Source organism: Phalacrocorax aristotelis, chromosome 9, assembly GCF_949628215.1.
Source record: "Phalacrocorax aristotelis chromosome 9, bGulAri2.1, whole genome shotgun sequence".
Classification (NCBI taxonomy): Eukaryota; Metazoa; Chordata; class Aves; order Suliformes; family Phalacrocoracidae; genus Phalacrocorax; species Phalacrocorax aristotelis.
The window spans coordinates 2,578,253-2,605,071 of NC_134284.1; the positions used below are offsets into that span (position 1 = coordinate 2,578,253).

General features: G+C 38.7%; 1 long non-coding RNA gene across 1 annotated transcript; it reads right to left on the bottom strand.

Moving 5' to 3' along the window:
• Positions 1–9,121: 9,121 nt before the first annotated feature.
• On the bottom strand, positions 9,122–18,820 carry LOC142061774 (uncharacterized). The gene is made up of 4 exons (XR_012662240.1): positions 18,739–18,820; positions 15,737–15,887; positions 13,392–13,467; positions 9,122–12,594 (listed from the first exon to the last, which is right to left on the bottom strand). It is a non-coding gene; the product is annotated as an uncharacterized LOC142061774 (long non-coding RNA).
• Between the last annotated feature and the right edge of the window lie 7,999 nt (positions 18,821–26,819).

Consider the following 26,819-nt stretch of genomic DNA (forward strand, 5'->3'; position numbering starts at 1 on the left):
ATACGTTGGTATGGAATTTTTCCTGACTAGCTGCAATATCAGCCAGAGGGAAATACAGCACAAAGTTCTTGCATTTAGATAACCACAAGGCACTTGGCTAAACCCAAAGTACCAATGCAGCTACTTAAGATTCATGGCAACGGTTCTTATGTGGATTTGGCCTTATTGCACTGGGGTGTGTGCGTGCATCGAGACACTAAACACCGATCTTCATGCGTTATCTCATGGACACTTACAAAGCTCAGCCTGATGGTCTCTTGAAAAGAAAAAATTTATGTCCTGGAAAGAATGACTATTTTCCAGCAGAATCGTATTTTGGTGATGGATACTATAGCTGGTTCCGAAAATGGAGATTTGTCATGGGACAGACCCTGGCTAAAGTAACTTCCTAAGAAGAAACTTTCAGACCAGTCACACCCTGCCTAGAATTCAATACATCTCTTTATCCACATTAAGAAAAACAGCATAGTTTCAAGGTAGTGAATGTGATTTGTGTCCATACAATAAATTTCTTTTTAGTAACTATTTTACCATGATCAGTGAGAAGCATTTGCAAGCCACATGTGGGCTTATTTTTGACTAAATGGAAACTTTCTGTGGAAATTCAGTTTCGTTGGGAAATGTTTCTTAGATGCAGGATGTAAATCAGAGTCCTCATGCTAGAAACTCCAGTTGTCCTGTGGCTGCAACATTCTTCTGACACTAAAGTGTTCTGTCCTTGCATCAAATCAGACCAACAAGAACTCCACTTGTATTTCCAACTTCCTAGTATTGTCTGTTGAGTTACTGACTACTGCAGGTAAGATACATCTCTCCTTGGAGCAGTTATACGCCTTCCCTGAACGTCCTTCTCTCAAAATACATAAAAATATGTCTAAATAAAAGAAAAACTGCAAAACACTTGTGCCATAAAGAACAGTAAGGTTTGGGGAAACTCAGTAGCTTCCATCACACAGAAGAACATTTCCCAGGCAGCTCTTTTCAGAGCACAATATTAGCTTTCAATAAGTCTTAGCTTAAGGCAGAGTAAGTAAAAAATGTTGGTCTGTTCTACCAGCTTCTCCACAGTGCCACCATCAGTTCTTCAGTATAAAATGAATACAAGTGGATCTTGCACCCAGAAGGGAACTCAGATCTGCTGTAAACCAGAGGATGCTCAGTCAAGCAGCATCCATCCCACAACTATACCTTGTGTTTATTGGGTGAGCATGGGGATTGAGCACAAATACTCATTTCTTTCCAAAAGCACAAAGAGATGTCCATCTGTCCAAGGTCCAAAGAACAAAAAAAGGAGTCCCCTTCAGGCTTTCCCACTCCAGACTTGTTCTGAAGAGCTGAGACGAGGGAGAACATTCTCTCCTGGTCCTTCTCTGATGACAGTTTTCTGACACCTTTATTATAGGTGTAAGTTTTGTCATCTGGAAAAATCGCCACTGCACAAATGCTGCTGGGCAGAAAAATTTAATGCAAATGTTTGACAGCTTTATTCCTTCTGTGAATTGTCAGAGTTATCATTTCATATAATCGTTTCAAATTATTCACAAAATTATTTCTTATATAATAGTCATGAAAATGTGGATTGATTTTGAGCCAATCCTATGTTCCTTGGACACCACTAGATGTGTTCACCACAGGGTTCTTTGACTGAATGAAGGTAAGACTGATAATAAGTGCATTACAAATCCATAATTCCAAACTAGTGAAGATTTGCTTTAAGTTTACTTCCATTGCAAATATTACTGGTGATGTTTCAACTAGCAGAAAATTTGAAGCAAAGGGAACAGAAAACATTGATTTGAAATGTAAGTTATAGAACTATGATAACACTCAGTTACCTCTAGAACTGGAGCTGAGCTACTACCTCCAAATTCAGATGAGGATCTGTAACATTCCAGCATCTGAGATTTTGAAATGAAGGATTTTGGGAATTGTACGTTTTAAAGATTTGGTTCAGTCATCGCATAACAATCTGAATGAGTATTTTTTAAAGCCTTTCATGAATTAAAACAACAACAACAAACAACCTAAAATTTTTGGATCCATATATTTTGATTCAATCTGCATTTTAAATGAAAGCAGTACTTCTTTGCGTGAAATCTTGTGTTCATTCCCTCTGGCATCACAATGTAACATCAGCTGGTCACTATACTGATAAAAATCTTCCCTGACACCACACATAGGCAATGAACGAAATGATAGGCAATGTTGCGGACACCACCTCCCTAAGGAATGTGAGCCAATTTCCTATCATGAAATCCCATTACAGATTTTCAAAATGTTTTCAAAACACATAAATAAATCCCGATTGATTATCATTTCAATTCTGCATCTTTAATGTGCCATGTTGCCTTTCTGACCTGTAACTGGAGCAGCAATTCTGGAATCTGTTAACAGAGTAACTACACAACTCCATGATGTCAAATGCAGAGTATTACTGTGATCTAAGGGCAAAAGCTGTCTGCCGCTTAGATGGTTCTCTGGAGAGGCGACGGCCAACAGGGAGAATGTTCAGCATCATTACTGTCTATTTTGATTTGTGAACATAAAGGCTGTACAGTGAGACATCCTTTCCTAACCACTGTTGGGATATATTTGTTTACAGCTGGAATGATAATTACATGGATGGTTCTTTTAAGCTGGAGTATGGTTCCTCTTTTTCACTTTAAAGTAAGGGTGATCATACTAAAACTGTTATTACAAGTGGTGTTTTCTTTTTCCTGATACTATATAAGACTGCCAGCCTGCCAGCTCAGCAGAGATATCAACACGCACTTGTTTTGTTGATCAGATGAAAACAAGTGCATTTCAGTTTAAAAACTTCAGCATTTGAAAAAACCATACTTTTCAAGCAAAAAAAATATACTCTTCAAGAAAAAAAAAAAAGAAGTAGCAGCGTCTGGCAATTTGTATAAACAAAGAGTTCTCCCATGTGATGATGACTGCATACAACTAAGTTTCCAAGGTGTTATTACAACAATATATTAAACTGGAATGTACAAATCTGTCCCTGTGGCTGGTATGCCAAGATAGATCTCCACAATTTCTGCGTTGCCTTTTGCATCTTTCTCTCTCCAAACAGAGGCAGATTCGGTCATATTTCATTTCCAGTTATGGACTTGATTTGAATTCTAATTTGTTCTGAGAAATCAAACAAGAAGAGCAGAAAAAGAATACAGCAGAGAGCTGGTGTCGCCTAAAGGAGATGGAAGATGTCTTAATCCCATGTTAATCCTCAGGGAAGGAACACTGCTTGTGTGAGTTCTCATGTACCTTCCTCAGCTCCAGAGGACACCGGACCCGTCTCAGACGAGAGATCCACTGTGGCAGTATCCTGTCCAACCTGTGGCCACGCAGTCCAGTGAAGGGGCGTGTGACTCTCTAAACAAAACCCAAGCATGTTGCATAGAAGAATGTGTCACACTCATTTTTAACTACTACTGTAGGGTTTTAGACATCAGTACACACAGATGCTTGCTGGATGCAAGGATTCAATTTCTCAGCACATGCTCAGATCCCAGATATTTGCTAGCTTGTAAAGTAGCTTTAAAAAGTATTCTATAATTTAATACAGACTGTCAGTGCTGTAGTCCTATATGTACTGAAAAAATCTATTGGTCTGAGTAGAAAAAGATCTTTCAGCAGTTTTGGTTTTAGGTGTTTTTATCACTAGACTTTCATAAAAATATGAAAAGAAACATTACAGCTTTCTATTAAATTTTATAGAATATCTTTGCGATAAATAAAACCCCCCACACCTATATAGGAAAAAAAAAAACCTGCATCTAAATAAGAAGAGTTAGAATATCAGATCTTTGGTAGAGGCCTGGCTAAAAGACCTATCTTCACTATCTGGCCTTCCAACAATTATAGCATTACATGTTTTCATACATTAAAACCAGATCCCTTAATATAAACCAGAAATTACTTCCATGTGTTTCTATATAAAAAATTCCCTCTTCTCATGTTTAATAAATTTCCTGTTTGAAGAGATGTAAACTGATATCCTCATCCAGCAAAGCACTTAAGTGCATGTTTAAGCTCATGCGCATTAGTAGTCTTCTTGATCAGGGCCTAAATGAGGCTGTCACCATTTCTCTCTGCTGGAGTCTTTCCCCTACAGTAAGGTGATGTAGAACTATGTTGAAAAGAGGCGAAGTAAGAGTATTGCCACCATTTAGTGTAGTCCTTATTGGGAACTACTGGTGGAGCAACTTGAAGAGCTCTTCATCGTGTCACAGGAGCGGCTCCCTCTCAGGCCCTGGATAGCTAAAGAAAAACATGAAAATAGAAATCATCCAGAAAAAATCAGCAGTGCTGAATACATCAAAAGAAGCACACAGGTGACTCAGGATGGCCTATCACATCACCCTTCCACTCCCAGTTTCCCCAGAGACTTCAAATACTGGGATTTCATGCAGGGGAAGCTGGTTATGCCTTTTACCGTAATTATCTATGCTTTGGCTTTCTCGCTGAAACATTCTTCTGGTCAACATTTTGACTGAAATTAATCATTATGTTCCTATTTATAATTGTAATATTTTATTCCTCCTCTGAAAGCCACCAGTAGTAGAATGAAACTGAACTTCTACCTCTTTTTATTCCTTTTTCCTGCCTGGTCACCTCTCTTTTATTTTCTCATCTTCCCTTGACTTCCTTCACCTAATACATTATTTTACAAATAATCTGTTCTTTTTCAATATTCTTCTGTCTTTCCTTTCCTTATTTCTTTCTCCTCTTTCCTTGCCTTCTTTCTTCCTTCCTCCTTCCTTTTTGATCTTTTCTTTCTCTCCCTCCCTCCCCTTCTCCCTTCCCCTTTCCTTCCTTGCTTCCCCTTCTTTCTTTTTTTGCCACTTTCCCCTTTCCTTTTCCCCTTTTCCCTTTTTTCTTTTCCTTTTCCTTTCTTTCTTTCTTTTCTACATGTATTTTATCACGCACTTCTCATTTTCTTCATTTCACTCTCTTCAAAGCCATGACCTTTTTTCCTTCTACTATCAAAAAACAATATGCAAAAGCATATATGTATAAATTAAAAATTTTAAAAATTCATTAACTGAGATAATTTCTGAAGGGTTCATCCTTCTACAATTTCTTCTTTCAGAAAATTACAATTGCCACTCTTCACAATGATTTAAGAAAGCTGAGAAGTAAAAATAAATAGATTGTGTTAGAAAAATACATAGACATGAAGGCTCAAGTTAGCACACAAACACACATAACCACTAAGTAAAATCCTGGTCTACATAACTGCAAGTGCAGCATAAATATTTGTACACTCTTCCTGGATAATAAATAAAATGAAGGTTGACGTTCAGCAGTGCTGAATGTCTATGCTTCTTTAAATTTGAAGACATTTGTGTTTTGTAAGAATAAGATTATAAAATTTTCTTTATGTCTTGCACATGTCACAATAGGCATTGCAGGGGAACTTTGACGTCATTGCTTGAGTATACAAGGCAAAGCCAAAAGCTTGGCTACTGAAAACGTACTTCAGAGCTTAGGGTTTTGATACAGAAAAACAACAGACCAGAAATAAAATAAAACCCCTTGAAATACATTTTTATGGAAGTGTATAAACTAATCCTCATCCAGAATTGACTTTAAATAATCTCAGGACACCTGATGCTGGTTTTGGCAAATTAGACAACACAGTGGGACGCTAGACTTTGCAAATCCCCCATCATATTTGTTTTAGTTTGAGAGACAATTTGCACACAAGCAATCCTCTGGGTTCTCAGTCCATCTTAAAGTGAAAATATCATACAGCTGTATTTTTAAGCAAGCAAGGCATTTCAGTTTCTTTGTATGACTTAAAATTCTGAAACTTGAGGAGAAAATAAAATAGCATTTAGTTATGGTGTAACAGAGTCACTGTTATTTAGATGCTTAAATAGCATCCTGTGGTGGCACTGGTCAGCGGCAGCCTGCTGAAACCCTGTGCTGAACCAAGGTGCCCTCTGAAAAGGGAAGCATTGTAAGGAGGCACCACCTGTAACAAACGTTACATGAAGACATACAATTCAGCTTCATTTTCCAAGTAAAAAGGGTTAAGCCTGTACAAGAGCACTGCTTATCTGTAAAATTACATAAGCTGTATGGCTGCTCGGGGGTGAATATAGTCACAATCAACTCAGTACCATCAGAAATGCAGGAGCAAGGTGATTTAGCTACTCAGTTAAAACAAAAATAACATTTAATGTGAATTTGAGACATTGCATGAGATGGCTCTGTATTACAGGACACTCTGAAGTTTATTATACATGTTGCTATTGTTCAATATAACACATCTGTCGCTTTTCTCAAGCATTTTCTCCACAAAATGGATATTTCAAGTTAACAAAAACAAAATCCCATCCAATAGCTAGATAATATCCTAAGAACACAAAGCTCTTCACCTTAGCGACATGGAGGAGCTAATAACTTCACTGCTCTCTCCCATCTGCTCGTCAGCTACCTCTCTCCTTTAGGACACCAGTAATCACTCCAATTTTGTGTCATACAGGCATATTCAGTGACTTTGTACAATATTCGCCAGAAGCAAAAGACCAAAATATCCAAAAGGGAGGAAAAAAAATATATTTTTAAAATTCATAAATAACAGGAATGCAGCCATGTAAAAGCTATTGCTATCAAACACCATTTCGGTATAGGCTCATTAAAATAAGAAATAACTTACCACTAAAATGACATATTTAGAAATTGTCATGGGAACAAACCCACTCTAAAAGCAACATCGCACAAAACCTTCTGAACCTTGTGACTAAATATTCAAGAGCGGCTAAGTGATTTTATCCATAAACATGGGTATTTTTGCTTATGTTTTTGCAGTGTGCCAGTTTACTGAAGTCTGAAGATCGGGCCTCTTACATCAGCCTACACAAAAGCACCCTGAGGGAGACGTCAAGCCACTTCTCTGCTCCCGTTGTCTGAGTCCAAACGTGTGCCTGGCCAACTTTTCAGTACAAATTTTAACATCCTGAAGGCTGCCCTAATTTGTACCCATTGGCGAGGTTCCAAAGGAGCTGTCTTTGTGGCCGTAGCTGTCAGGGGCTGAGGAAAGCATCAGTCATGACTCCATGCTGACACTGGCAATGAGACAGAATACAGCTTTTTCTGGCTCTTTGCTAGAAGGCATCCCACTCACAATTTTAGGAAAATATCAGATATCAGAGTGCTGCAAAGTATTCTTGATGGCAATATTTCTGGAATTTGCTTTATAAACTCATTTATAAACCTATACAAGTGATTACGGTGTGCATTTACTGTGTATTACATTAACATGCAGATAGTTAAAAATGTACATTGTTAGAAAGAGAAAGGCTGGATTCTGAGGCAGGAGACCTGGAGGGAGAGCAAGTTTTAAAAAATTTTCTTATTTTTCTTTCATAAAATGTAATATTGAAATTTCAGCTTGCTATTTATTTTACATTTATTTATTTCTCTTCATATTTCTTTGTTTTATGAAAGCAATGTCTATGTATCATTAAATAGATCTTCCTTTTTCTATAGACATGTAAGTATAAGATATAATTATAGGGCTTCTTCTGTTGAAGACAGTCATATTTTACACCTTTTTTCCTCCTGCTTACTAGGTAGTGATTTTCTTTCTTGGCCACGGATTACTCTCTTTCAAATCCATCATTCCCAACCACTCATTGGGTGGAGCACAGCAAGCTTTTTCAACCACTCCTTTTTGCTGACCATGCATATGAGGTTGCAGAACTCAGTCTTGCCCTCAAAAGAATTGTTTTTGTACACTTTTGTTGTAAATTTGAAGTAATACAGTTACAATCTTACATGAAGATACTCTGATTCCAATACCACAAAACTTTTTAAAGTTTGTTTGCTTCACATGGAAAGAGTTTAAGCTAAAGCAAGCAAGCACTCCTCTAATAAAAGTGTTCATGTAGGAGATTATACCTATGTAAGAGTTCAGATGATTTGTCTCCTGTTGAGATGTCCTCCAAGCAGACATAGAAGCAGCATCCAGATGATAGTTTCCATGTTGTCTTAATTGGTTCAGATAACATGGTTTTCTTTCATAATAGCATGTCTCTAATTTTTGTCAATTTTCAAAAGGAAAAATATCCTTTCAGCTGAAACCTCATTATGACTATAAGTCATAAAGTTGCTAAGAACCCTTCAAAAGCTTGTTATAAAGGCCTAGTAAGCCCCAGCCTCTAATAAAATTTCTGTAGTAAATAATTTCTCATATTATATTTTCCATATGCATGACGTACTTTGTATTTTCAGCCATCTAAGGAATAACAACATTGCATGCCATGGTAGTCAGGTGAGGCGACAGTCCAAAGAGCCACTCCTGCATAGACTGCATGGATAGGTACTTGGAGAGGAGATTCACATGGTAGAAAATTAAATAAAAGCATCCTAGGGGAAAACTCAGGTTAGAAAAATAAGATTTTTCCCACCCAACTGGGAAAAGAACCCACTTGTCAGAAAAGGCTGCAAAGGAACTTTAGCATCTGAAAGAATAAGCTTCCCTAGTAATTCAGTGACAGAATTACAATGCAGTGACAGGTTCCTATAACAAGTTCCCCAGGGACAGATTATTTTCATGTACATTGAGGCAGTTTAGATTAAAAAAGAAACTTAAATTAACAAATTAGATCTGCAAACATGGGCACTATTTTTGTCTAGTTCATCTAATCTTTGTGCTCTGTGCGCTCCATTTTCTACTTTCTATTTCAACCCATGAAACGTGAGGGTGAGCAGTGTTAGTTCATAATTTCAGAAATGCTCAGATCATAAAAGTTAAATAACTACTAGAAATGGAATTTTAAGTCTGGGAAAAGGTGGGTAGCTGCTGATGACATTAATGCTAAGCAAGAAAGCACTCATCATTTTTAAGAGTTCAGATGAGAGCACAGGCAAACACATTTAAATAACATTAAACAATAGGTCAATTAAAATTTTTTGCTCACCAAGCAATCACAAAAGCCTTTCCTCAAAGCTGCCTTTCTCTATATTTGACCATTCCATGGTCAAATATAGAGATAGCAATTTAATTTTCAGTATGCTTGCAGATCTTCAGAAAGCCTTATTGCTTTTACATCATACTGCCTCATATAACTGAATATGTATTAACTTAAAAGTCTGTTTAGCTTCTTAGTTGTCATGGCTTTGTTCTTGATCTGTGGAGAACTCAAATCCTTCAGTTCCTACTACAGTTCATGAAAATAAATCTGCTTCCAACTGGATTTGAGTATACATTGCACTTTCTGTGGTCATTTTTTCCTACAAAGGGACACTACAGACATCTGTCAATTTATAGAAGCAGTTTATTAAAATAAGTGAGAGGGAGACACAAAAATGGTAGGAGTAAGGAAATCATTTATGAGGTGACCAGAGAACAGCGCTACTTTATCTATTGCAGATGAGAGCAAACACTGAGAAAGATAATCTTGTGTTCAGCAGTCCTAAACTTCTCTCCTGACAGAAGATTGCTAGATGAGGTCCTGGATAAGGAGTTTTTTTTCTAGGACTGCTATGTGAGGAATTATTCAATTGACATCTTACTTAAAAGACTAACTGGCTCTCTCTGTCTTTTTTTTTTTTTTTTTTTTTGCATTCAGTAGACTCCAGTCTAGCTGATTTACACAGATTCAGGCTTCCCCTTCCAGCCGAATTTTCTACCCGGTCTTACAATGATGTTTTTTTCCAAATCTGATATCCAGAAGTCTTAAAGGCTAGGTTATATACTACCAGTTTACCCATAACGAGCTCTCATTCATGATGAGGAAACATTCTAGGGCACTGAAAATCTTTTCATATTCAGTTAAACAAATTATTTTTAAAGTATCTGTGATCAGATCAAATACATGATTTGCATCAGCATACTTTTAACGCCCTGTAGAGGCTCCTCAAAAATCAAAACTTTTAATGCCTCTTTATATTTTGGGACGTTAGGAGTTTAGAGATACATTAAATACAATTTCCATAGAAACAAGCTAACAATTAATGACATGCTGATTACTATGGTGTAATGGTTTTAGCTGGGACAGAGTTAATTTTCTTCACTGCAGCTGGCATAGTGCTGTGTTTTGGATTTAGCATGAAAATAATGGTGATAACACACTGATGTTTTAGTTGTTGCTGAGTAGTGCTTACACTAGTCAAGGACTTTTCCAGCTTCCCATGCTCTGCCGGGTGCACAAGAAGCCAGGAGGGGAGTCTTTCTGAGCAATTCAGGGGAAGTACAAACAAACTATGTCTTTTATATTCTATTTCTGATTCACAACTAGTCTTTGACAAATCATCTACATTTTTTCCTTTAATTTTCCTATCTGTATCCTGCAGTAACAGCATTTCATTGCTGCAAAGAATCAAGTACTGTTAAGTGCTATATAAATGCCAAGTGTGGTGAGAAGAAAACGGAACCTGGAATGAGATCCTGGAAAAATAATACCATATGGGCAAGAATGAAAGAATAGAAAAATGAGAGATAATAAAGGCTTAAGAAAACCAAGAAGAAATTAATAACATGTAAGATAATTGCTTTTAATCTGCTTGTTTCCCCTAATTTGTCAGTTCCTCTGCATCAGCAGAAAGACAGGACAGATATTTGGTGAGCTCAAATTGCATTATGAAGCCATACCTACCTGGAGGGGAAAAATGACTCACCAGAATGTACATAAAGTCCTCTAGCAGACGAGACTTCACACACACAGAACTGCTGATGGAAACATTTAAGTGTTTACAGCTACATATAGCAAGATTAATTTCATCTCCACTATAGAGAAGGCTGCCTTTGTCCCATCTTTATGCAAACTGAGCCTGTCCTGATTATAATATGCTGTGAGTAGAATAGTATTTCTAAAAACTGCCACGATTGCTGAGAATTTCCACTGATACCTGGAATTTCATTCATGTTTAGGGTAAATGTCAAATGTTTCTGACAACATTAGCAAGTGGATACCTTAACCCACAACCAGTGTGACCAACACTTCTAAATAAAATAACATTGTATTTCTACCATTTCCACAGAGAAGGAAAAAGTGTGTCCTCCTGGAAATAGCTCTGTTTTTCAACATTGCACCCTCTGCTTCTCAAAAAAAATGAAAAAAAAAAAAGCCAGTCTCCTCTGTTTGCATAGGCAGAATATTTCTTTTAAAAGCTGCTCTTTCCTTGCATAGGGTGCCTCTAAGCAAAAATGATAACTAAATAAATAACTGTGCCTTTTTCCCTTCATCTACCTCTTGCTCCTAAAATGTCTCTTTTTTTTTTACGTAATTGATCAGCATTATTTGGATGAATGTGTTTGCACAGCTTTGGCAAGCAAATGTGTATTTCTTCCTTCTCATGCCGGAAGGAACAGTTTATTTCAAAGAGTTAAACAGCCACAGGGGCCCTTGAGATGTTCTACATCCTCTAGCTGTGGTATGCACTCTGCTAAGCTTTGAACGATAGACTATGCAGCAGCCCCTTTGAGGATATGGCTATGTAAACCATCCTACAGACTCTTTTCCTACCTATACTAAGGGCCTAGTGTCTTCAGGAAAAAAACCTAACGATCCCTGTAATTGGAAAAAATTACTGCTAGAAAGAATCAACAACAGGAAAGGATTGAAATGAATAGGTAATCCAAACCTGTGCCTGAAATTCCATCATTAATAATATAATTGGCACAAACGTTCTCAACAATGCTCCACTGTTAGTCACACACACCATTGTTTACATTGTTGTGATGCTTAGATTAACACAGATATAACTGTACCTTAAGTCTGAGACGTTTGTGGCATGACATAAGTCAACCTCCTGTCACACATCCGTTTATTTTGCCGCCTTCCAAAACAGAAGGGGCAGTCAGCAACAAAGATGCAGATCCCATACGTGCTGAAGTCCCAGAGCCACATGGGTTCCTTCTGGAAACTGGGATCATTAATTGAAAAAAAGCTATGAAATAAGCCCTTTAAACACAATAGCCAAATTCTTCTCTTAGTCACTAAGTGTAGAGGAATTTTGACTCTCTTTTTTTCAGCTGCCAAATGAAGCCACAGTAGGAGTACATGGTTGGTCTTATGAAAAAGCCAGACACATCTGTACCCGTGCAAATCTTAAATTCACTGAAAAAACACTTTAAAAAAAATATTATTTAGTGGAATCATTCCTTTTTCTCAGAGAATAATATCGCCTGTGTCAGCATGTGTGATGGCTCTGTGTAACATAATCTTGTGATCTTTCCCACTCATTAGAAACATGCAGCCACTTAGAAACAGTAAAAAGTTTAGCTAAGTGTGTGCAGCAAAGATCTAATTTGGACAAGGCGTACTAAACCCCACATTTACATAATTAATTTACATAGTATTTCACTCCTGAAAATGATGAGTTGTCAGGCCAGTCACTCTCTGCTTCTTCATTTAAACACAGACAACGTTTCATGACCACAATTCACTAGCTACAACATATCAGGAACATTTTACCCACTTCTGAAAGGATCCAGGGGAAGTTATCAGCTTTATCTTGACAGTCAGGGTATTTTTAAATCTGCCAGTCCAGGCACTTTTCTTAACAGCCAGCTGGTCTCTGTTATTATAAATTCTGATATCCTTTTTTGTTGCTCACATAAGTCTTCTATCCCTGTAACAGAGAGGGGACACAGAAAAATTGAGTCAGGGAAGGAAAACCAATCAAGGATGAAGGTAAACAGCATGGGGAAAAGAGGATTCTTGAAAGGTTTTTCCCTAACAGGGAAGACAGGCATAGGTTGTATGAAGGGTATTGGGGATCAAGGAATTGAGGAATCTATCTGCATCGACTTACTTCTGGATATGAGATATTTGCTATTATTGGAAGACGAACAGAAGGGACAGAATACAGAATCTCTGTAAAATGAACAGACCCAAAGGAGACTGAAACACAGCATTCCAAATAATTTAGGAAAAACAACATTGAGGGCAAACATTTCCTTTATATAACTTGGCAGGCCAGTGCTAAAAAATGAAATGTGGATCTCTAGAACTTGGCAACAGCAGATGGCCAAAAAAGGCCTTGTGTGAATAATATGCAAAGCAACTGGGAGTTTTAATTCAATTTATCACAAAAATTATGAAAAGATTTTCTACTTTGCCAAATTTTAAACTGTTTCTCACATCTGCTTTTCTTCTTTTTTTGTTGCTGCAGTCAAGTCCTTTTAACTTTAATAAATATTGCAAACCAAGAACTAACAATTATTTTTCTATTCAAGCAAGATAGAATTGATAGCACAATGCTGAGAATGTTCCCAAATGTCTCTTATTAATTTTTCAGAAGGTAACTTATGGATAGTGGGACAGCCCTGGAACAGCAAGACTTGGAGAAAGTAGCCTATCTATCCATTATAATCAATAAATGCACATTCCTTGTCACAAAGGCAAAGTTCAGCCAAATGATCTTACTATTTATCAGTCCGCTCAGGTTATCACATCCTTCCTCAGAGTGCGCTAGACCACCACCAGCTCTGGAGATACTTCCCTATGAAAGAAAAACATTTTTGACACTTCATTTCTTCCACTTTTCTACAAATTAAAGCTATGATCCTTTTTCCTAGAGAATATATCATTCTGATGCCAAAATACTAAAGATTTTGAGCAGTCACAAGACTTCTCGCATGTACCCACAGGTTTTGCTCTAACTTGAAACATGCTGAAATAGAAGAGTAGATTAGAAATTGGTCTGCCTTAATGCCTCTACTAGTAAGAGAAAATATTCTCAGGTTAATAGACAATCAGCAAAGTTACAACTGACTAAAACATTGAATCAGATAAACAGGAACTGGCCTAACTCACCTAATAAACCAAGCCATATCTGGAAATTGTGGGGGAGAATTCCAGGTGGAGCTGACCACATCCATGACACAGATCCTGTTAATAGTTTGACAATATTGCCTATCCTGAGACTTTAGTCCAAGCCTGGACCTTAGCAATGCTTAGCTTCCTAGCTTGGTGTGAGGTGTCACTAATGGCCTAGATGTAGTCACCTTCAAACAACCTCTTAGTTTATTTATTCTTAGTGGTGATAAAGCTTTACAAATTACTTGCAAGAACAATGGAAAATGTCCTGTCAAATGAAGCTTCTCAGAGGAGAGGACACTGTAGGTTCCCCCTTGCTGCAGGGAGAATGGACAGGCCTTAACAGAGAATTTGAAGAACAGCTGACAGTGGACCTGAGGCAGCAGAAGACTAGGTTTTGGAGCTTGGGGGTTGCCTCTACCCTAAAACAAAAGTGGCTTCTTCTTCCCTTTTCAGGAATTTTCTAATCACTTTACGTTGTAGAATATAATTTTGATTTTAAAATATTGTAGCTCTTCTATTACAAATACTATTCCAAGGACGGTAAATCATTTTCTCTTTGAGCAGTTGGCAGAGCCTAGTACTACAATACAATCACACCACTTAGCCATATTTTATCTGCATATTCTTTATTTTGCCATTTCATCCCCTGTAATATGAATTAGATTTTACAGAAATCAATAGCCTCATGCCATACTATGGACAGTCGTGGCAAGATTATGGTTTTTTGCAGAAAGAGTACATCATTCTGTTATTTTCCTTGAAGTTCATCATGTAATGCACTCAGAAGAAAAACTTAGTAATGGAAAAACGTTAGTATGAAGTTTTAATATAGAAACTTAAAAGCACATTTTTAAGGAAACACTTAAGTGTCCATGAAAGAGCAACACAAACTTAATAATATGCAACCCCTTCTTCTTTCTTTGGGCCTCCCTCAGTAAAAGAGATGTTTGTAAAAGAACTGAAAGTGTGGCAAGTCACCAAAATAAGGCCATTTTTAGGACCTATTGATCAGGAAATTAAGACTTTTTCTGCAGCTTTGCATCAGTTGTGGCGAAAGCCTTGGAAATGGTTGTTAAAGAACAAATGGAAGAACAGCCAGTAAACCACATCTTGAATCAAGATAGCCAACATGGTCTTAGGAAGGGAAGGACATGCCTCACTTACTTGCTGGAATTGTTTAAGCCTGTGGCTGCCAATACAAACAAGGGGAATGCTGTGGATACTGTGCACTTGGATTGTCAGAAAGCACTTGCCAGAATTCCTAACTGAGATTACTGTCTAATGTGCAAAGCCATAGTCTAATTTAAAAAGGGCAAAGGGGCCCTCACAGAAGTAAGAGGCTGCCCCTTGGGCAGGAAACAAGGCAAGCCCCTTTAAGTGCCAGGGAGGTTTCTGGTGTTAAGAGTTGGCCTTACTAATAAGCTCATAAATGCTCTGTGAGATGGAATTGATAGTTACTTACACTTGGAGAGAATGAGTTACGATACATCCGGAGGCACAAATAGAACACTTTATTATTAAACATGAAGGCTAACTAATCAAATTGTAATTTTGCTAATTTTGCAAAAGTAGAAGTAAATAGCAAGATTAAAGTATCTCAAGGCAAGGGGCACAGCTGTAAGATCACTCACCAAACCCCTACAAAGTTTATTAGAAACATAGACTTGAAACACAGCAACACAGTTTTAAGCATGGGCCTCTGAGAAAAAAGTAAAGTTAGAGTAACTGTGAACTTGTAAATACCAACATTGTCAATTTACCTACAGAACTGAACAGAAAAATCCAAACTTGGTTTGATCTCAAATGGAAGTTGAAAAAACAAATTTAAGGTGAGAAGAATATTGTGCACTAGGAAAAACAAACTGATTCATTCTTTCCAAAATGTTCTATTTCCAAATACAAGTGAAAACAAAAGCAAGGCAACAAAGGTATGAAAAATTCTATCTTACCTACATTCCAATTGAAGCACGCACTCAGAATTAAGGAAACACATATCCTCTGCCGTTTTCGTAGTCCCCAGGTGTCTGACTTTATCAAATGTGCTGTAAGGTTTTTTTTATACCATTGGATGTATTTATTCTTCTATCAAAACTGTTCTCCCTGAAAAAAAGTATTTACGTATTCATTTAGTTGGGGGGGGGGAAGTACTTACTAACCAGTAGGGAAGCAGCCCTGTCCCTGATTTAATTATTATTTTATACAAAGTACATTTAGTGAATTTAATGCTGACACCTCCAGATTGGACTAGATGTCTTTCTTACAACCAGAAAAATGTGAGGGTTCTGTGCAAACCTCCTCAACAGAGAGGACACTCTGTGGTCTAGTGAACATCAACGTTGGAAGCCCCCAGCATTTTAAGTATCATAACTGCTACTGGATTAAGACAGCTGTCCACTTCAATTCCAGGCAAATTTGGTGAAACACTTCACAGTGAATCACTTCACAAATTTAATCTGTCTGGTTATCATAAAAACCTACTCTCATTCTAACAGAACAGAAAATATGAAACACAATGTGTAAAATATTAGTAATTTTGCAAAGACTTGTCTATAAGTATGCATTTTAAAGATTAATCATAGAAGTCAGGATTTGTGTTTAATTTCTGCAAAATCACCTAAACTTTTGCTTTATCATTCTGTTAAATGAAAAAAGGCTAATCATGAAAATTGCCAGGGATGCTTGTAACGATAAATGAAATAACTGTCATTCTGTAATACCTTTGGAGATCATTAATGGGTCTGTCTTGTACACATTTTTGTAGGCTAATATACGTCTGTGATGTATTAATGAAATGGAATACTTTTGCTTCATTTTAGTGCTTTCTAAAAATAAAAAGCAGCTTGTAAGGCCTGATCCCATATAAATAAATAGAGGTACCACAGGGGAAGACATAGCCCTCAATAGTTTAGGAGGATGATGCTGCCATTCAGTACAACTTCTTTACAACATGGGAACACCTCCACTCCAGCTGTCACTACTAATAAGAGGAGGAATTTTCCACATTTCACCAATTCTGCAGCCTGATAATAACAGACTGCAAAATACCGGACACAGGAAGGAGCTCTGTGGCAGCTGAATCAGTGTTTTGAGAGTGCCATTGAGTAGCAACTCAGTTCTTCCTAACACAATGGGACTAAAATAAATAGCAGTTTATATCAGTGATTCATTTGCACCTTGAAGATTTCCTTAAAACCCTCATGTCTCCTGGTCACACCCAGCCCTTCTAGTTCAAAGACCCTATAAAGAACTAAAGTTATTGCCACAAAAGTCTGTGGCTTACTTCTCAATGCATTTTGCACAAATTTGGTACCGCCTTTACCATGCCAAAACTACAAAACTAGAATCAGGGTAAATCAGCAGTAGGTATTTAGGAACTAAATGCAAACATCACGAGTTTTATCTTTATATTACTACTTTTTTTTCACATGCAATCAACAACGTGCGCATGCAACCTCATGTTAAAATAACCTTTTGCAGCACCAGTTTTGTTTTTAAGTTGGGACTTCTGTGTCAAATGACAGTGAAGGGATTAATTTAATGAATGAAAGACAAATTGATTTTCTGTGCACTATAGAAAATACCAGCAAAAAAGGAATGATATTTGTAGAACAGAGAAATGCACAATTACACATACATCACAAAGTGATACAGTGTTTACTATTTTTTCACTGAAAGTTTGTCATAAATCATGGATGAATGTAATTGCAGCACTGTAATTACAGTACTGTACTTTAGAAAGGCATGGCACTGTGATAATTTAGAGATTACTTCAGTAGTAAAAACCATGGAAAGCTATATAATTCTAGAGCATCAGGTCAGCAAATGCAAAAATGGCAAAAGATGATTTTAAGAAAGGTTTTTAAAAACCTCAGTGGGATAGCTGTGAATCCAGATTTTATTTAACACAAACCACTGAAGCCTGGGGAGAGAAGGAGTTCCTCAGGATGGCCCTGGTTTTGGCTTGGCACTTGCTGTTTGCATAAGGCACACAGAGTATGTGTTTTGCTATAACAAAAATGAAGCTGGCAAATATTTTTTACTAAAAACGGGAGAGAAGAAGATACCACATTTAGGGTCTATATCTCAATGGCTGGGATAATGGAATCAGATAAGTGATCATTGTTTGAATCAGTATTTACAGCACGCAGCAAATAGTAAGATACAGGCAAATGGCAAATTAGGGGCAAATCATCAGGTGACCCCTCCACTCAAGAGAATTTAGCTTAGCATACTGCATGGTTCTTCTCATGGCTACACAGACACATACAGAGATAGCCTAGCCTATATGTTAAGTGTCATATATACATTATAGCTGTGGGCATTATAATTTAAAGCACAAGGCTGTAATTTCATGAAACAGCTGGTGAGAATGCTACACTATCTCATGTATCATTAAGCTAACGTTCCAAATTAGCAAACGCTATTACTCTTACATTGGTTTTTTAGCCCTGTTAAATTGTCATACAGAATGATGGCAGGTACCTTCAAAGAAAGGAGTTCTTGTTTAATTGTTTGTAATTAGCCAAGCACAATTAACAACTGTTCTGATCTTCACTAAATTGTAGTCAGCTTCTCATATTTAGTGCAGTATCTTTACAGGACTTTAAATTGTTTACCCTGCATTTCCTGCCACCCATGACAGCTCAGAAAAAGTGCATGTGAACCAATGCTGGCATGGCTCCAGCAGCATCTCAGCCCTGCCTGCACGCAGTGTAGGGTAGGGCCTCACAAAAGGAGGCTATCCGCACGCTCCACGCAATCACTACCTACTCAAACCCTCCTTCCCGCCAGAAGCACCAATATTACAGCCACATCCATCTTCAAAGGGATGGGCAGAATGCATCCATTAAAAGTAATTTTGTCTAGACCTGTTTGTTTGACATGAATTGTTAGAACTTAGTGCTTATCTCAACCAGTTCAGCTTCCCTCCTTACAGGATTAGGATACCTACCTTTACCTGTTGGTATAAACTCTCTTTGAGAGCAAATCTTTATCTTCTCACGTCGTTTCAGACACAGCGACAAGGACCTGAAGGGTAGGTTTGAATGTTAATAGAAAGAAAATGAAGCTTTGAAACCCTGTAAAATTGTGTTTCCGATGTACCCTGCATTTCATGAGTGTCTGCTGTAACAATGAGCAGATCAATCCACTTCTCCCTTCCTGGATGCTGAGAACTGAGGCTAGCTAAGCTACTGCCTCCTGGACGGACCCCTGCAGGGCTCCAGCGGTCCTCTGAGCCTTGTGACAGTGACAGCAAAGCAGTTCATTGGCAGACAAAGTTCAAGCGCTCCCACCTCCCATTTCACACTGGGAACCCTTAATCTGTCTCTCTCACAGCTTTGTTCTGTTGGATAATTTTCTTTTCAGTCCCCTTTTCACATGAATCACAATACAGACAACAAAGGATGTATGGTGATAATTTTAGTCAGATTGCCAGGTAGTTTTGTGTGCCTGTGTGTGAGTGAATAAAGCAGGGCTAATAAAAAAAAAAGTGCCTGCTAAAATCTTGGGATTTTTGTTCTTTCTTTTAGATGTATCTGTCATTAAAAAGGTTCCTTTGTGCCATCTAATGTGGATATAGATGGAGGAGGAAAGCAAACATTCCTAAATTTACTGGGGTAAAACAACACTAATTGTGCGTCTGCTTAAAAAGCTAATGTCACTATTAGTAAGATTACTAATTATGGTAATGTGCCTTGGATTTAAATGAGGAATACAGCACTGGAATCTGTAATACTTCCAAAAATACACACATATTTTTAGAGATGCTCCATGCAACTCCAGTTCAAGAACCACTGGATTACAAAATCTAACTCTTCACTATTTTATGGCATTTAAAGGCACTGAATACAAGTCTTCTGAGAAGATGCAGTGCAACACTTGCTCACAGATTTTGTTGCTGGAAGTTTTTAAAAACATATAATGAACTAATAATACCACTGCAGAGCATTTGATATGTATCTTGTAGTTTGACAGGATAGGAAAAGGACAACAACTGAAAAAAAATTAGTTTTCTACAAAGTTCTCTCTAAATTGAATAACTTCAGTTGGAGGCACAGATCAAAGGACTAATTTATAGCAAGACAGAAAACAGCTAGAAGTCATCACAACTACAGTTGTTTAGACCTGCTTCTTAAAGTCCAGTTGCAGGAGCCAGCATCCAAGAGGCCTATAGTCCCAAAATGACTCTTTCACCTCAGCACATCCACCAACCTGGTTATGCCCCACCCCTGTTTTCCATTTTATGCAGTAAACATACCCAGGTTTTACTGTGTGTAAGTTAGGGAGCATACTACATCCTGAAATACCTTCCAAATACAGTCATCATCTCTTTGAAAAGAGAACCATTCAACTTCTGGGAACACTAAAACAACCTGAATTACCTTCTCTGCCCACCCCTGACTTCGGTGTACAAAGGAGAAGTAGGTTTGACAAAAAAACTCTGCTGAGCATTATTCCCCTGCTGACAGAACTGTCATGTTCAGTCAAGTACATTTGATGCTGATAACAATTTAGGGTCTGTAGAATACCAATGTTGATAGTTAAAACTTTTAGCTGTCAGATTATACTCCTCTACTAGCAACCTGTTTTCTACTAAAAATGCTAACTGGTTCTCTGAATTATAAAGGGAAAAAAGTGAAACAGGAAGATACCAAGGACAAAGCTTTAATTACAGAAGGGTCTGGTGACAACAGCAAGCTCTGGAGCCTTGCTCATCTGGTTAGTTATGATGTAACCATCCCCTCAGTGCACAATGTTTACAGAACTTCAGGGCCTATCATTTATTCTATATATTAACATCTAAAACTATAGCCATGTTATAACCTAGTCATTGGGAAAGGCCACAAACCCTGCTAGGGCATGTCTTGATGCCAGTGCTGCTGCTTTACTGCATCTGAGACAGAACCACAGAAAAGACGTGGCTATTAAAACTGATCACTGAAGTAAGTCAGAAAAGCACTGCTAATTGGAGGTGCGCTGCAGTAACCGACAGCTCTGTACTTCTTGTTCTGTGCATTTTAAAAAGTGTCTGCAAAGGATGTTAATTAATTAACCGGTATCACCTCCACAGCAGGCAAGTCGGTCCTACTGGAAGTATGTCTCAGTTAAAATATTAAAATGTATGGACTGAAGTCTGGATGTTAGATTCAGTTCCAAGCTCTCTTTTCCCATGTGGAAAACCAGAAACAGATGTGGAATATCTGGTTCTGATTTCCACTGCAGTGTATAGATCAGGAGGAACACCACTGAGTAAAGCCAGATTACATCTCAGCGAATTGCCTTGTAAATATCGCAGAGGATGTGGAATTAGAGCCCTGAAACTTGTTTCAGCCCACAAGATCTCCCTCTCTCGCTAATGTCTCAATAACAAACCTCTCATATCTCTATTTCCAAAACAGAAGATGGTTTTCCCAGTCAGAACTAACACTGCCCAGAAGCAAACAAATATTTTTAAAGCTTAAAAAGCAAGGGGTTCTGCTCCAAAGTCTCCCATGACTGTGTATCAATTACCTTGTGCATTACTAAAGAAAATGGCATTTAAAAACAAAAGTATACTATTGGAAAGTCAAGTTCTTCCATTTGACAGAGTATTTAAGCTGTGTAGTGCAGTCGGTGTGCTGGAGGGAAGGGATGCCATCCAGAGGGACCTTGACAGGCTTGAGAGGTGGGCCAGGGCAAACCTCATGAAGTTAAACAGGCCAAGCATAGGGTCCTGCACATGGGTCAGAGCAATCCCAAGCATAAATACAGGCTGAGTGGAGAATGGATTGAGAGCAGCCCTGAGAAGGACTTGGGGATACTGATGGATGAAAAGCTGGACATGAGCTGGCAATGTGCGCTTGCAGCCCAGAAAGCCAACCATATCCTGGGCTGCATTAAAAGAAGCGTGGCCAACATGGTGAGGGAGGTGATTCTGTCCTTTTACTCCACCTGGAGTACTGTGTACAGCTCTGGGGCCCCCAACATAAGAAGGACATGGACCTGTTGGAGCAAGTACAGAGGAGGGCCACAAAGATGATCAGAGGGATGGAGCACCTCTCCTAAGAGACAGGCTGAGAGAGTTGGGGCTCTTCAGCCTGGAGAAGGCTCCAGGGAGGCCTTATAGCAGCCTTCCAATACCTGAAGGGGACCTACAAGAAAGCTGGAGAGGAACTTTTTACAAGAGCATGTAGTGACAGGACAAGGGGTAACAGCTTTAAACTGAAAGAGGATAGATTCAGATTAGATATAAGGAAGAAATTCTTCACTATGAGGGTGGTGAGACACTGGAACAGGTTGTCCAGAGAAGAAGCTGTGGATGTTCCATCCCTGGAAGTGTTCAAGGCCAGGTTGGACAGGTCTTTGAGCAACCTTGTCTAGTGGAAGGTATCTTTAAGGTCCCTTCCAACCCAAACCATTCTATGAGTCTATGAGTTGATATTGCCCTTGAGATTCTTTCACTTCAGATCCAAGATATTGGAAATGCTATATTGTGACTTCCTCTACATTAAAAATTAGCAACACTTCTAAATAAAATATTAAAAATCTTGCAGCACTACAAAATACACAAGAAAAACTCTCAATACTAGTACAAATACTGTTCACATATGGGCTTAATGGAATACAATTTTAATGGTGTAGATATACACTTAGAATCATAGAATCATTAAGGTTGGAAAAGACTTCTAGCATCATCAAGTCCAACCGTCAACCCAACGCCACGAGGCCCCCTAAACCATGCCCTGAAGTGCCACGTCTACACATTTTTTGAACACCTCCAGGGATGGCGACTCTACCACCTCTCTGGGCAGCCTGTTCCAATGCCTGACCGCTCCTGCAGTAAAGAAATTTTCCCTAATATCCAATCTAAACCTCCCCTGGCACAGCTTGAGGCCATTTCCTCTCGTTCTATCACTAGTAACTTGGCAGAAGAGACCAACACCCACCTCACTACAACCTCCTTTCAGGTAGTTGCAGAGAGCGATAAGGTCTCCCCTCAGCCTCCTCTTCTCCAGACTAAACAACCCCAGCTCCCTCAGCCGCTCCTCGTAACACTTAAAAAGAAATACATTTACCATGCAGAACCATTACTGTGCATGGATCTCCCTGTGCAGAGACAGAGCATTTTTTTTTTTTTCTCCTATCTTTTGAAATTTCACTTGGAAGATTTTAACATTGTTACATCAGGAGTTAAGACCTGAAAAGATTTCACCAGCTGAGCTGTCCGAGAGGTGGCAGGTCCAGGTAACAGCTTGAAGAGGAGACGCACAAGAAATAGCCCTGGCAGAGGGAGCTATGCACCTGGGAACGCGGGAAACGCTTCTAAGGAGGAGCACGGGCTGCTGCGGGGGATCACCAGGGGTGACTTCCTTCCCGTTTGTTACTTGGACGGCGAAGCGAAGGGAAAGGTGTTTAAATTTTGCTTTATGCAATTCATCTTTATTTTCTCGACGCTGCGAAGCGCCTCTGATGGATTTCCACTGGCGGAACGCCTGAGGCGCAGCCCAAGCGCCCGCCCAGCGGCCGCGCCTTCCGGGCGGCGGCGGGGGGCCGGCGCGCGCGGCGGCGGCGGCGCGCGGCGGCGGCGCGCGGGCGCTCTCTGCTGGCCGGCCCCGGCGGGGAGCGGCGGCGAGCGGTACGTCAGGCCGCGCACACGGCCCGGCCCGGCTGCCCAGCCCCGCAGACAGGTCTCTGCTCGGCTGCCTTGGGGAGCATGGCCAAAAAATCGCCCGTCAAACGCTACTCCCGCTTGAGCAGCAACGGGGGCTACGAAAGGCGTTGAAGTGGTCAGGCTGGCACCCCACCAACTCAGAGTCAAGGAGGAGTTTTGGGACTCCGGTCTCTTAACTTGCAGGTAAGCGCACCAGCCACAAAAAAAAAAAAGAAATTCAAGTAGCAAAAGTACACGAGCAATCATGTGGGCTACATCTTCTCCTTCCACCCCAGCAAAACTGCCTAATGGGATACAAGGTGTGCCATTTCATATTTGCTAGATCTAACCCCATCCAGGCTAGTAATAATCAAAACTCTTGCACTTCAGCAACTGTTGGAGAGGGCTTGTTTTTCACCCTGTCCTGGCTCAGCAAACCATCTGGGGCAACTGCCAGTATTCAAATTGGGGTGGCTTTTGTTGTTGCTGCTGTTCTTTTAATTGTCATAAAGGAACAGGAGAAGGAGAATCGTTATGGGAAATAAATTCTCATCTGTAACCCTGTCCACTTCAGGAAGGCAGAGATAGTGGGCAGGCAGCATCCTGCACTAAATGAGTGTGGAATAAGGATAAACAGAAATCTATCAGCCCATGGCATTTAATCCATTCTTATGAACAAGCCTTAAAGCAATCTTTTAAAAGGATTTATGACATTAACCAAAATAAACTAACAGGTCACTTTAGGAAGGCTATATCTGGACTGTGAAAATACTGGAACCTTTGAAAATGAGACCAAATTCTTTCATTCGCATCAATTGTCTTAAGTAAACAGCATTCTGAGATGAGGCTTCATATTAAATATCATAATTTTAATGGTTTTCAACAGAAGGAAATGGAAAACGTTGGTGAAATTAACCTGACAGATGAGGTAGCAGAGCTGCAGTTTCAAAAGTAATATCCTTCCGCAAGATCCAAGAAAAATGAAGTAGTCTTGTGTTTTTCTGTAGGCTCCGTATTTTATTTTCTGTTGCTTTGACTGGCAAGCCCAAATATTTTAGTATGAATTTTATTACTGAGGAAAAAAACATTATTATTTCATTAAGATTACGTTGGAGATGCACCTCATACCTCTAATAGCATATTTTTAACTTTAGAAAAAATGTTTATCCAGCTGTTCTTCTTAGTAAAAACTCAGTAGATCAACATGACAATTATAGCTATGCTTTTTTTCCAGTGTTTTTTGAAATTAACGTTCACACAAATTACTATTTCTGCAAAATATTTTACCTTTGCTACATCTATAACCTCTGATAAAAGAATCCAGTGAAAAAATTTAGAGCAGACATCAGTCAGAAAGAGATTCTACTTCTACTATACCGGTGTGACTGTTTTATCACTTTCTCTATTGAGGGTTACTGTGACCTGAAATGTGATTGGACTCCATGAACTAAACACTGAGGAGAAAATGAAATTATGGGAAAGTATTTCTAGTTTACATGGATTTTTGAAAATACGTTCTTCATGAATTTACTGTGTGAATTCACACACTTGTTATTTACATTCCAAGACTTACATTTCAGTCCATCAGAAGGACTGAATTGCAAATTTAGTCAAAACCTCTCAATGACCCGTTTTAAGATATTAAACAGATCTGCTGAACAGTGGCACAGACTTGCCTGGAGGTTTCCATCAAAGATAGCAAACCTCTTGAGACTCCTGAAATGCAGGACACTTGCCAAAACAAATACTCTATAAGATCCTTCTGATTTGTGTAAATGTAACAACCATTGGAGCAGTTTCAGGGACAGTTATTCAAGAGGAAAGAACAAACATTAAGAGGACCCTCTCACTCCCTGATAGCATTACCTGGAGTTACCTACACACCAGAGCATGGTTGCATCATAACTTGACTGTTACTGATGGGGGAAAACATAAGCTTGTTTTGCTTCCCTATATAGTTATAGCATAGAAAGGAACTTAATTATTTCCCAATAGCTGATGCAGTCCTTTACCCCTGCTAAAAGTGGCAAAACAAATGTTTGTTATGGTAGGAAATGTGTTGTGGAGTTTTATTCCAGGCAATAGCTGTCCACTTCTAACTGGACTGAAATAAATATATTATAATCCATGTAAACAGCCTTTCAGCAGTATTTAACACTCCAGTTAAGGCTGACCAGTACAGAATTTGATCTGTTAACTAGAACAGTTAAAAGTAACTAGTAGAACTGTCCCAGGAATAATGGGTAAGGACTTACGCTGAAAAATAGAAGGGGCAGGTATTGTCTGGCTGGGAAACACAACTGAGAGAAGGTAAATGGAACACAAAATACCTGAACTACAGGTCCCGTGTGACAAAAGAGCAACGTTACAAAATGTTTTTCTTGGCCTTCACTGAACAGGTGCTGTTTCCAAAAGATGTTCCCTAATTACAAGAAAAAGAAAATAAAATACCCTGACAAAAAAAAGGAATAAATCCATTTTCATAACCAATACACTGCAGACTATTTCTTTTCATGTTTATCTACATCATGCATGTAACAATAGCGTTCTCTTAAAGGGTATTGTAAAGCTCCTTAGCACAGGAGAGTATGGCATCAAATAGCAACTTCAGCAACCTTAGAGGCTTTTTATTCCAAGATTCTGATGGAGGCTGAAGCTGTTTAGTGAAGACTGAAATTTTGTGGGCTCCACACAAAGAGAACATATGTTTTGCATCCCAATCCCCTACAGAGGGATTAATGTAAAAATAGATATGGTTATTTCAGACTGCAAAAGGTACAAATCTTCAAGTCCAAGCGTTAGAGAGCAGAATGAAATACTTGTGCTTGTACTGAGCTTATCCTTTCAGCTGGAAAAGAAGAAATAATCACATTTTATGAGAGGGTCTCTCTGCACCTGCAGTTCAGTTGCTGCAGTCCATCATCGCTACTACCTTTGGAAGTTGACTATTTAAAAAATGTCGAGCCACACTTACGAAGAACTCTGAGTGCTTCCTGTGCTGTCTCCTTGCCTCAGCCTCAACGAGGGCTGGAATCTAATAACTCGGAACTAGTGATTTCCTGGCAGAATATTATATTTCTGCTTACAATCATTCTTTCTGGGAATTGAGGTAGGGCTGTGGAAAGCGCTGAATCCCTAACTGTGCAGGCTGAATTAGATTTACTCTAATCCAATGTTTAAAAACAATATTTACCTTGCTTTAGTGGAATTTTAGCCATTTCCTTTATTACTTTGATGATACTTCAGAGATAGTTTTAAACCTGGACAGGAAGAAAGAAAAATTGTTCCAGGGAAAATAGCAGAATTCTATATAAACATTACTTTTTCCAGCATTCTGCTCTATGCATGTATATCTTTATATATAATTTATATATGCATATAACATAAAATCTATTATAAAG